Source organism: Bidens hawaiensis, unplaced genomic scaffold, assembly GCF_021521415.1.
Source record: "Bidens hawaiensis isolate Kalapana, Puna unplaced genomic scaffold, B.hawaiensis_p1.1 tig00013659_1, whole genome shotgun sequence".
NCBI classification, from domain to species: Eukaryota; Viridiplantae; Streptophyta; class Magnoliopsida; order Asterales; family Asteraceae; genus Bidens; species Bidens hawaiensis.
This window is the reverse complement of record NW_027492161.1, coordinates 519415-531193: the sequence shown is the minus strand read 5'-3', so window position 1 is coordinate 531193 and position 11779 is coordinate 519415. Positions and strand designations below refer to the sequence as shown.

General features: G+C 35.3%; 1 pseudogene across 1 annotated transcript; it reads right to left on the bottom strand.

The window, feature by feature from the left end:
* Window positions 1-9380: 9380 nt before the first annotated feature.
* Window positions 9381-11065, bottom strand: LOC143544658 (putative MO25-like protein At5g47540 pseudogene; annotated as a pseudogene). Its single transcript, XR_013137289.1, has 3 exons — window positions 10866-11065; window positions 9620-9781; window positions 9381-9548 (listed from the first exon to the last, which is right to left on the bottom strand). The product of XR_013137289.1 is annotated as a putative MO25-like protein At5g47540 pseudogene (transcript).
* Window positions 11066-11779: the final 714 nt, after the last annotated feature.

Here is an 11779-nt window from a genome sequence, read left to right as displayed (position 1 = left end):
CCAAACTTCACTCACGCTCTGAAAAATGTATTTTTTGGGCTATTCACCATCTAAATCTGCCTACAAATGTTATGATCTAAAAAATCACTCACGACATGTGGAGTTTGTTGAAACTATCTTCCCACTACATTCTCAATCAAACTCATCAACAGCGATTCCAACCGTAGATACGTTTCTAAACATTTTTGTGGACCACTCCACTTCATTAGCTCATTCCCAACATTCTTCATCTCCAAATCCCACCTCTACCAAGAGAAACTCAGCCCACCTTCTCCTGCTCGGGCACCTGCCCACTCCACCACCGTTTCTCCACACCCAACTTCCACCCAATCCACTCCTTTCTCATATTTAGTCAGCCCACAATTAAATGCAAAATCAAATTTTACACCCCCACACATGCACCAACAAGACCCAAACCCACCCTCGAAAAAAAATTGAGGGTCTAATTGCGAAAAAAAATATTTTTGGAAGAAATTAGAAAACGTGACCAAACTTCAGGGACGATTTTGGCACTGTACTCATGTAATAAAGAAAGAGTGAAAAAACATGCATACCCCTGAGTTAACGATTCAATTTAACGGAGTTAGTGATTTGGATATAATTGGCAAGAATTGGGAAACGTGGAGGGTCCGTATGCAAAAGATAAACTTTTTGGACTAAATTCGCATTATTTGCCAAACCATAAGGAATAAAATGGCACTTTACTCAAAATTTTATAAGTAACTTTTAATCGTGTGTTTACTTTAGTTACATGTGAGACGACTAGTGGCGGACTTAGCATGTAACTAGGGGTAGCCTCCGCTACCCCTCAACTTTTCGTAAGTAACGCAAATTTTTCTTTTTTCGGTTGGTTTTCGTATTCCGCTACCCCTGAAAAAATATAGCGTTACCCCTATTTGTTTAAAGCCCAACCAAATTAAAAGGTAAAATCAATTAAAGCCCAACAAAATTTTAAAGATCCAAATTAAAGTCCAAACCAAATAAAACCATCATTTGTTGTAGACGTGCACAAAAAAACCGATTCTGTACCCGACCCGGTGGAACTGACCTGGAACCGGTTCCGGTTCGTACCCGATGGACCCCATACCCGGTTAGGGTATTGTTATATCTGGAAAACCCTACCCGGATCCATATATTTCCCAAAAATCGGTTCCTACCCGGTTCCGGTTCCTACCCGAAATAACCGGTTCCGCCAGATTGTTTTTTTTTTTGAAAACTAGCCGTTGTAACCGGTTCCAAAGGTAATATAGCCGTTGGAACCGGTTTCCGTGGAAAAAAAACTATATATAGGCTTCTTTGATCACTTGTTTTACCACTCAAACTCAAAAACATAAAGAAAATTTATCGGTTTACGCTTCACACTCCAATTTTTATCAATTCCATTCCACCACCACTTGATAACTAGTTTTTATGGCAAGCCAAAACAAGGGCAAAAGAAAGGCGGCGGCTACCGAGTCCGTTTTTATTGATCCGGTTCGTGTTGAAGATGACACCGGAGTTGCACGGGTCATCCCTCATAACCGCAACGAAGACGCATGGCGGAATTGGGATTTGGTTGACTTGTTAAATGGAGACATTAAGGCTCGTTGCCAGTTGTGTGGAACTTATTTAAAGATTGATTTAAACTCTACTTTAAAAAATCACATCGAGAAGAAATTTTGCAAGGCGTTGAAAGAAGTTCCAGCAACGGTCCAAGCCAAAATGGGTAAAGATGAGACAATATTTCGTTACAACGTGAAAACAGTTCACGATAGGATGGCGAAGTTCGTGATTCAACAATTTTCCGTTTAACCACTTCGACAACCCTCAATTGACGGCCTTGATTAGAGAGACTCTTCAACCGCGTTACACCCATGTAAGTTGTACCACTCTTCAACGTCATTGTCTAAAGTTGTGGGAATGTGTCGAAAAAGATTTAATTGAGTTTTTTGACACTTTACAAACGGGTGTCAATTTAACTAGTGATGTTTGGTTGGCACCACATGGGTTACCGGAATCGTACCTTTGTGTCACCGCTCATTGGATCGATCCGGTTTCTTGGCAAATGATGAAACGCACCATCGTGTTTGAAAACTTCCCGTTTCCACATACCGCTGGAAAATTGTTTGAAATTTTGGATGAGGTAATAATGACTTTTAACTTGAGGAAAAAAAAAATTTCAATGTCATTTGATAACGCATCTAACAATACAAAGGTGGTAGACAAATTATATATAAAATATTCACCACCTTGCTATGGAAAGTTTTTTCATACTCGATGTGTTTCCCACATTATCAATTTGGTTGTTCAAGATGGTCTTGACAACGAAACCATGGAAGGCGGTTTGAGATTATTTAGATTGATGTTACAAGATATTTTCAAAAATGGGAAAAGAAGACATCTTGAATACAAAAACTATTGCAAGTCGGTTGATAGAAAATATTTGGGGCCGAATTGGGACGTTCCAACCCGTTGGAAATCGACTTGTAATATGCTTGCTTGTGCTTTATCTGAACAAGAAACTATACAAGCGTTTCATAGAACGCTTGTGGATCGTTGCGAAGCCGATCGATATGTTTCCCAACGATGCTTGGGATAATATCGGTTTTTTCTTGGAGTATCTTGATGCTTTCAAAACCGCAACAACTAAATTATTAGGGGTTTACTATCCTAATAGTTGTTGGATGTTGCAAGAATTATACATCTCCTTGAATTTCAAAGAGTTTTAAAAACAAAAATGATCTTTTCGAGCATATTGTTGACCCAATGAAGAAGTTCATAAAATATTTTGAAGGAATACCACCCGTGTTTACTTGTGCTGCCGCTTTATACCCTTACTTGAATGTTTCCGGGGTTGAGGCGTTGATCGAGGAAATATGTGACAACATGGGTGCGCACGATATCAATCCGATGTCGTCGACGGAAGCAGAGGACTCTTTCAACAAATCCCTTCAAGAAATATATGATCATTATTTCAAAATTTATGGTCCAAGCTCAAAGTCGACTTTTGTGAGGCAAGCAACATCAAGTAATCCATGTAAGGACAAGCTTATAAACATGATGAATGCAGTTCGTGAGTTGGCGGCTAAGCGGCAAAGGGGTAACACACCAACTAGTGAACTTGGGCGATATAGTGGAGCAAACTATGTAGAAGGTGCAACGGTCGAGGAAGTTCGCAACCTTGATATTTTGGGATGGTGGAAAGGAAACCCAAAATGAATTTCCTATTCTTTCCGCCATGGATCGTGACTTGCTAAGCGTCCAAGCTTCAACGGTTGCTTCGGAATCGGTTTTTTTCACTTAGTGGAACGATATTATCGATGCGAAGAACCAAACTCACTCCCGAGTCCTTAGAGATGTGCATTTACCTAAAGGATCATTTGGACGCGGTGGATCGTATACATGACAAGGCGAACTTTGAAGACGAAATACTACTTGAACGTCCAATTCAAGAGATGGAAGAAGAATCTTCGGGTAAAGAAGACGAAGTCATAGAACTCGACTAATTTTAATTTGTATTTTTTGTATATGTTCTAGTAAAATATATTATGTAACACGAATCAATTAATTAATGTAACAAGTTTTTTAAAGTGTTATTTGTTTGTGTTAAATAAAAAACTTGTCTTAAACTAACTTTTAAACATATATATAATTATAGAACAACTAGCAACCGCTTCATTACACAACGAACATTATTAAAAAACGATTAAGTACAAACTTTGTTAAACATAAAAATAAAAATAACAAACATTGTTTGTTGTTTTCATCCCGCCAACTACAACCATCAAGCTTTGTTACCGGCAGCGGGGGCTTGACTTGTAGAGCCGGACGACTCTCCGGCTTCTCCTTTTTTGGCATCCAAATGCTTTTTTTCCTTGCAATACTTATTGGTATGCTTTCGAAGAGTGGAATTCAATCCCGCCTTCAAAAACTTGCCACAGTATTTGCAGCGCGCCATCTCTTGTGTGTCGGTCATGACACACGGATACTTATTGGTATGCTTTCGAATGGTGGAATTCGATCCCGCCTTCAAAAACTTGCCACAGTATTTGCAGCGCGCCATCTCATGTGTGTCGGTCATGACACATAGGTCGTAGTGAACCCAAACCTCGGGGCATCTCGGGGTGTCGATAACCATAACAACTTCATCATTGGTTGCCATTGGTAATGGTAAGTGGTTTAACAAATGGTTGCACAAGCAATGGAAGTGTTTAACAAGTTAGGGGAGTTGGTTAACAAGTTCTAAACCTAGTATGTCTATATATAGTATGTGTGGGTGTGTTTGAACATTCAAAAACGGTTCCAACGGTCTAAAAACGGTAATATAGCCGTTGGAACCGGTTTCCAATGGTCAAATTGGTTTAAATAAGTAAAACCCGGTGGAACCGGTTTTCTGGTATAAACCGGACCCGGTTCCTACCCTACCCGGTTCCACTGGTTCCTGATATTTGCCTACCGGGTCAGGTCCGGTTCCTACCCGGTTCCTGACAGGAACCGGTTTCATTTTGTACCCGGTTCCTAAAAAACCGGTTCATACCCGGTTTTGGGTTTTAATAATACCCGATTTGTGCACGTCTAATTTGTGTTCACCTTGGATACTTGGTTTAGGCCGGACATCAACATTTAACAAAACAAAGTTTCATTCAGCCATTGTCCACCCCACGCTGCTTCCACCCCCACATTGTCCTGACCCCTTGCTGCCCTCCTCCAATCATCGGACCTCCACGTCGCAGTCGAGTAGGCGACGGTCGGGGTTTTCTCAGTCCCTCTTCCACGGTTTGACTTCTACTGTTTAGTTTTCTACTTTATCTAAATTTGTAATTGATTTGTTTATGTAAATTGTTAATTTGGTTGTGTATATGGGCAATTGAATTTTTGAATGACTGATTATGGTTTATTAAATATTTGGATAATGTAAAATGTAATTGTTAGAGATTTAAGGTGTATATTTTGTTTCTTCTAAAATTAGAGAACTTGGAAGATGAACCTACAAAATCTTATTAGCAATCTTTTTAACACTAAGTCAAAAAAATATATATTATATGAAATAAGGTAAAAAAATTGGTTATTGTATGAAATACAATAAAAAATATTTTTTTTTAGTGTTACCCCTAATATTTCCGTCTAGATTCGCCACTGGAGACGACTCAAGGAAGGTGATATGCTTCCATCTATCCGGCCTGCATAATCAACGAGCACCAATCAAAGTAATACGTGACTACAACTCGTGTAGTTAGTTTGTCCGTAAATTCGTATTGTGTGATGTTCTTTTTGTTATATTATTATTTTATGTTTTTGGTTTTTTTTTTTTTTTTCATTTCAGTTTTTAAACTCATGTTGCTCAAATATAATGTAAGATTTCTATAGCAAATTGCCATGTAGTGACAATGATAATCTCATGCCATGCTTCTCTAAAGTAATTCGTATGATTCTTACGATAAACGCTAAGAACAGTAATATATATCTACAAATATGTGTTTTTAGTTCATATTGTATGATGCTCTTATTGTTATATTTATAATTTATGTTTTTTTTTAATTAGTAAACTCATGTTGTTTAAATGTAATTAATCTAAGACTTTATAGCAGACGTTATACACTGACAACGATAGCCCCATGGCATGCTTCTCTAAAATGGTTCATATGATTCTTATGATAAGTGGCATTAAAGATATTTTGGAGATCACACATTAACGGTTCAATCGATGAGGAATTTAGGAAGATGAATTATGCAGTATGTTGACATCTTTATGGTTTTGAAAAGCTAGAAATTTATACCTCTTCAATAGAAGAAAGCAAAGCCCCGAATGTATCGGAGATAAAATCAATTTAATTTTATGGCTTTCAAATAGAGGGAAAACGAGTACTTCGTACTTGAAACAATAGATGTAATTTTGTTTTCTAGACTTGTTTGTCGTATTGACAGCGAGTCCTTAGTTTTTTCAGCATCTTGCTAGGCTGTGTTTTTATATATAAAAGTCTACGTAGTCAAAAAGGTTGGAAATTATGGACTGCTCTGACTAATTTAACGCGGTTCACAAAGTTATGACCCGTAAGAGTTACACCTTGGGCAACGAACACTAAACCCGCTTAACTAGATTAACCAGTAATGATGAACAATTAACGGAACCGATTATGTTTATATAATTATCTAGTATAATTATATACATACTCGTAAGACGAATTTTATTATTTATACTAAATATAAATAATAAATATATTTTGTTTATTTACTAATTAAATAAACTGGTTCAGGCTTTAGGCAAAAGTTGGACCGAGTTGGATTTTAAGGCCTTGTTAATAGTTATGATAACTAAGGTGCTGCTTGTTTTCTCAGATGTAAAAGGTCTGTAGTCTGCGGACCACATCTGTAGCAAAAAAGGTGGACCAAACATCTGCAGTCTGTAAAAATAAGACTGTTTGTTTTAATTTCTGCATATTGTTAAAATAAACTGAAATTTAAACATTGAAATTTATACCTAAACTTTCTTCATAAAAAGACTAATCATAATTGAACAAGTGCCACAAAAAACAAATAGTAATTGAACAAGTGTAAGAAAATGGTATATCCTCTACCAGCAAACAATATATCAAATTATAAAAACGATTCATGTTATTGATATATGATATAAACAATAAACTAATCAATATATCAAATTATAAAAACGATTCATGTTATTGAGATATGATATAAACAATAAACTAATAAGAACTGAACAAGTGCAACAAAATGGCATATCCTTTAATAATAATTGAACAAGAAAATCTTTCATGACAAAATAAAGAAAGAAACCCCTTAATGTTATGATTATGTTTATGACTGACATTAGAAAAAATACCAGCTTTAATCAACGTTCACGGAACCATTTTCTCCAATTGAAAACCTAAGGTTTCAATTGGAGAAGATGAACTCAAGTCTTGTGTTTATATATATTTGTTTCCGTGTCATAAACGAATTACAACTCTGGTTCACTGGTTAACTGCATCGCCTTGTAAACATCAGACTCGGGTTTGATACTCGTGTCAAGCATTCTTTTTTTTTTTGAAACTGTTATAATAACTATTTGTTAATAAATAACATATATCGTGAACTGTTAATATATTTAAATAATAAAAACCATGTCTTTAAAGAATATGAAACCTAGAGCAGTTGGTTGACACTTTGAGTTGGTAACACAAGGACCCGGGTTTCGAACCCGGGTCAGACACTTATTTTTCATATAAGTTTTTATTAATTTATTAATTTATTAATTAATTTTAATCTTTTTAAAATCATTAAAAATCATAATAAATTTATAAACACCTTTTTAAATTAAATAAAAATTATGTAAATTAAATATAAAATATATCTCACCATTTCACACTTAAAAACCAAGTTTCTCGTTTTCGTAAACCGTAACTAAAAATCGTTTACTAACCGTAACGTGAACTTTAATTTACTAAAAACCGTTTCGTTAAAGCAATAATTATATTTTCGACTTATAAACACTAGTTCAAGTATTTCGAATGTTCAAACTTCATATCCTCGCCGTTAAAATACTTATATCATATTAATAACCGATTTTCCGTTAAATCATAAACAATAATATTATAATCAAAGAATATAAAATAATATAAAATATTCATTACAAGTGATACAATAAAATAACCCCGTACGATTATCTATTGAATGTCGTTTTTACCTAATTTAGTTAGTGCAGATCGCTCGTTTCGGATTTCGTGACGCGTTCGATTCTTTGTCATTCTCCACGTTTTCGAGTTTTCCCGTTTTATCTCAATCTATAAGGTGAGTTTCTCACACCCCCTTTTTCAACGTTTCCATCTCTTTGGGGGTAGCATATGTATTCTACAAAACTTCAAGTATTTATTACTTCGATTACAAAATACAATTCACTATATGGACTTGTGTGTTACTTGATTACTTGCTCGAATTTACTTGCACGTGGTAGCCTCAATAAGTATGATCATACGCTCTCCTTTGCACTCAGTTCCATTTGTATCGAGTGGAAAAGGGCCTCATTATCCGAGTACGTTGGTTGTTACCAACCCCGTCACTTGAGCAACCCAGGTTGCAGGTTGCAACTGTTGGCAATTTCGAGTGATCTCTCTTGAAGTGCAAGTCAAGTAACTTGACGAGCAAGACACAAATTATATATGGGTTCTAATACTTCCTAATACATGTCGGTTTAGGTTGTTAGGATTATGTTAATTAATTTACTTATTGTTTAGGAATCCAAATTAGACTCAAACGTGTCTAGGTTTTGTCTATATAAAACGTGTAAGGTTTCATTATTGTAATTAAGTTTTGAGTGAGTTTCTTAACAGGGTTGTCTCCGAGGATATACCTTGGCCGAGCAGAAATAAAGAGGCCTATAGCCTTAACGAGTAACGAAATATATAAGCTAATTTTTTTAAACGAGACTTAACGTTATAACAATTAACATAGAAAATATGTTATTAAAATCAAATACCGAAATAACTAACGGTTAACGGATGATTCGTGAAACTCTCCTAACATAGGAAAAAAATAGTTTGGTCCTTGGTGGCTAGCTTGGTCAACCATGGAGGAGCCTAGTGGTTAACAACGAACCAACATTGGTGGTCAGTTGGGTTGGTCATTGTTTAGCATTCGCAAAGAAGGAAGCAACCGAAGAGATATTTCAATTGACCGGTATTTCTTTTTTGTATCGGGTTTTTATTTATTTTTTTTAATTTTTAGTTTTAGTTTGGGCCCAGTAATTTAAACTTGATTAAATGGATTATAAATAAAAAAGAATTTTATGCCCAATAATTATAAGAGGTAAAAAGCGATTCGTATTTTATGAGTTTTATATTTTTAGAAGTATATATAAAAAAATAGATATAAGAAGTTTTGATCCCTAAAAATTACGTGTCTGGCCAACGATCTAACCGGCACTACCCTCCAGCCGGCCCTGTTTCTTAATACAATAAACGTTTGGGTGTTTTACCATTCGTGTTACCAATTCAGTTCTTGGGCAACCATTTCTTATGCCACATTTCATTGACTTACTGCTTTTCAATTTTTTTTTTCTTTACTTTTCTTTTTCTGACAACTAATTTCACATATTTGATTTTTGAATACCTAAGTAGTTACATGACCAATATGATATAACTTCAAAATGGAGAAACTCATAGCATTCGAAATTAACGATCTCATTGAGCATTTGTGGCAAATAAATTTCCCTTGATGAATAATTATACACTTTATATCTTTTGTAACTGTAAATTTACATTTCTTTTTACTGTTGCAACTTGGTTCATCTATTTTATTAAGTATGACTAATGTAAGTTTATTTATTGTTTTATATTTAAAATAAATAGTTTATTGGGGTTTTTTTTAATGAAAAGTAGGGTTGGGTTGGGTTGTGAATGGAGGTGATCTTAATCATTAATGATTATATTGGTTGTTACTTTATTATAACATGTATACCCGGATATGAGAATGTCTAAAAGATCAAGATTGGCTTCTAAATATCTCGAAGCCTCAAAGCGTGATGGCAACGGTTGCCTTTGCAAACTCACGATGACTTGTGTGGCATCTTTGCGTGCCTGTAACCACCGATCGAACTAAAGTCATAAAATCTAGCCACTAAAAAAGATAATAGCGTTTGAATACTAACCTCCAAGTTCAACTTGGGTAGAAAGATAATGAGCAAACGCAATGTGTCTTCTCTAAAGAACTCAACAGTCAATTGTGCACAAGCTTCAGTAGAAGGCTCGGAATCATCATCACCGTAAAGAATCAACTTTAGTTCTCTTAATAGTGTGTTCAATTCAGTCATCTGAACATATTAATAGAACTTCATTACTAAACACAAGAACGAAAATCACAAAAAGGAAAATCTGTTGGTAATTACCAACAAATTAATCACACGAGATCCAAAAAAAATAATAAAGATTTTGTTAGGAGCAATGTTGTAAAAGTCGTTAGGCGGTCATAGGCGGTCGACTGTGGAGTTGCGAGTACTCGGGAGTAGTCGGGGATTACTCGGAAAATACCTAAGGAGTACTCGGCCGAGGTGGGGAGTACTCGATCTAGGCGGGGAGTACTCGGCCGCATACTCGGGAGTTTACAACATTGGTTAGGAGGGAATGAGCACTCATGGGTACTACACATGCACTGCTCAATCCTGCATTGTCATCTCATTTATTCCCTCAATTACTCACAAATCACAAAATCACTAGCAACACCTACCCACAAATACCCTAAAACTTTTTATTTGCTTTTACTTCTTCAAGTACAATAAATGCAAAAAATGAATCAATTTGATGTGACAAACATTTGTCATGAAATGAAACTATGCACCCTACCCACATTGGATGGCAGAGATATTATCATACGGTTTAGAAGCCATACACCCTACCTATATTGGTGTCTCACCCTATCTTAGAAAATTTACCAATAGATCCCACGAAATCTTAAAAAAAAACTTTTAATTATCGTTTGATAATTTGCCTACGAACCCACAAAATCCAATAAAGAAAAAGATAGAATGATAAATGTTTTAACTTTATTTCTAGAATATTTATCGACAGATGCCACACAAGCGAAAAAAAAAAAGAAAAAAAAGAGAGTGTTGTCCGAAATTCACAGGAAAAGTGTAGGTGATTTACGTCGTTAAAAAGTTTGTTCATATTTGTCAGAATCAGATTGCCCACAACTATATTTTCGACAGATTTTCATCAACGGAATCTTGTTAGTAACCATGCACGTTTAGTCGTTTACCGATGGGCTGCCTAGAAATGTACGTCAAAGATAGTCATTTGTTTAGTAGTTATTTCTATATATTATATTTATGTTTATTTACAAAAAGTATCTTCAAAATGATCTCAAAAATTGAATAAAAATTGACCAAAGAAAAAAACCTGCGAGCCGGCATCAAGTGAGTTCTTGGAGTAAAGGAGAAGGGATCGAGTCTTTCGGACGACTTCTGAGGGTGTGCGGAGCTTCTTAGTGCTCATCACAGTTTTCCCGATCGATGAAAGACATAACATGTTGTTTGTTGTGAGATTCTGAGTGATGTTTGTTGCGAATGATGAAATAGTTTGATTATTAACAATGTTATTGTTGGACGAGAATGATGATAGAAAAGATACATGTTCCACATTGTAATAAACGACTCTTTAGGTGTCGATAATATCTTGCCCCCAACATTTTTTGTTTTAAGTGCTACTTAAATAATTGGTTACATGAAGTTTGTTATATATGAAATGATTATTTAAAACTAAGTGTTTCGTTTTTTTAATTATTAGACAATCATGTTACTAACGCACCACTAGACACCACTTCATTCATAAAATGGTGTATTCCTTTTAAAGTCAACTCACAAGAAAAATGATAAAAATTAAAGAGGAGGTAAGAAAGGGAAAAAAGATTTCAAATGTCATTATGTTACAAGATTTGTGTTAGTTCAATCATGATTTGATAATGATAATATATTATTTGCATTTAGAAATAGTTTGATTTGTTGATCAAGTTAAGCGTTTTTCACTTGGTTTCATAAGTTAGATCAACTTAGGGGCTGTTTGGTAACCTTGTCATTAAAAGGCTACCTCTTAATGGTTAAGAGGTAGCCTTAAGTCTAAATGGTTAAGAGGCTATCTCTTAATGGTTATCTCTTAACCATTCAGACCTATTAGGGGTTGTTTGGTAGCCTCTTAACAGTCATTAAGAGGCTATCTCTTAAAGGCTCATAACCTCTTAATAGTTAAGAGGTGTCCTCTTAATGAATGTTAAAAGACTACCCTTCTTAACCATTAAGAGGCTACCAAACAACCCC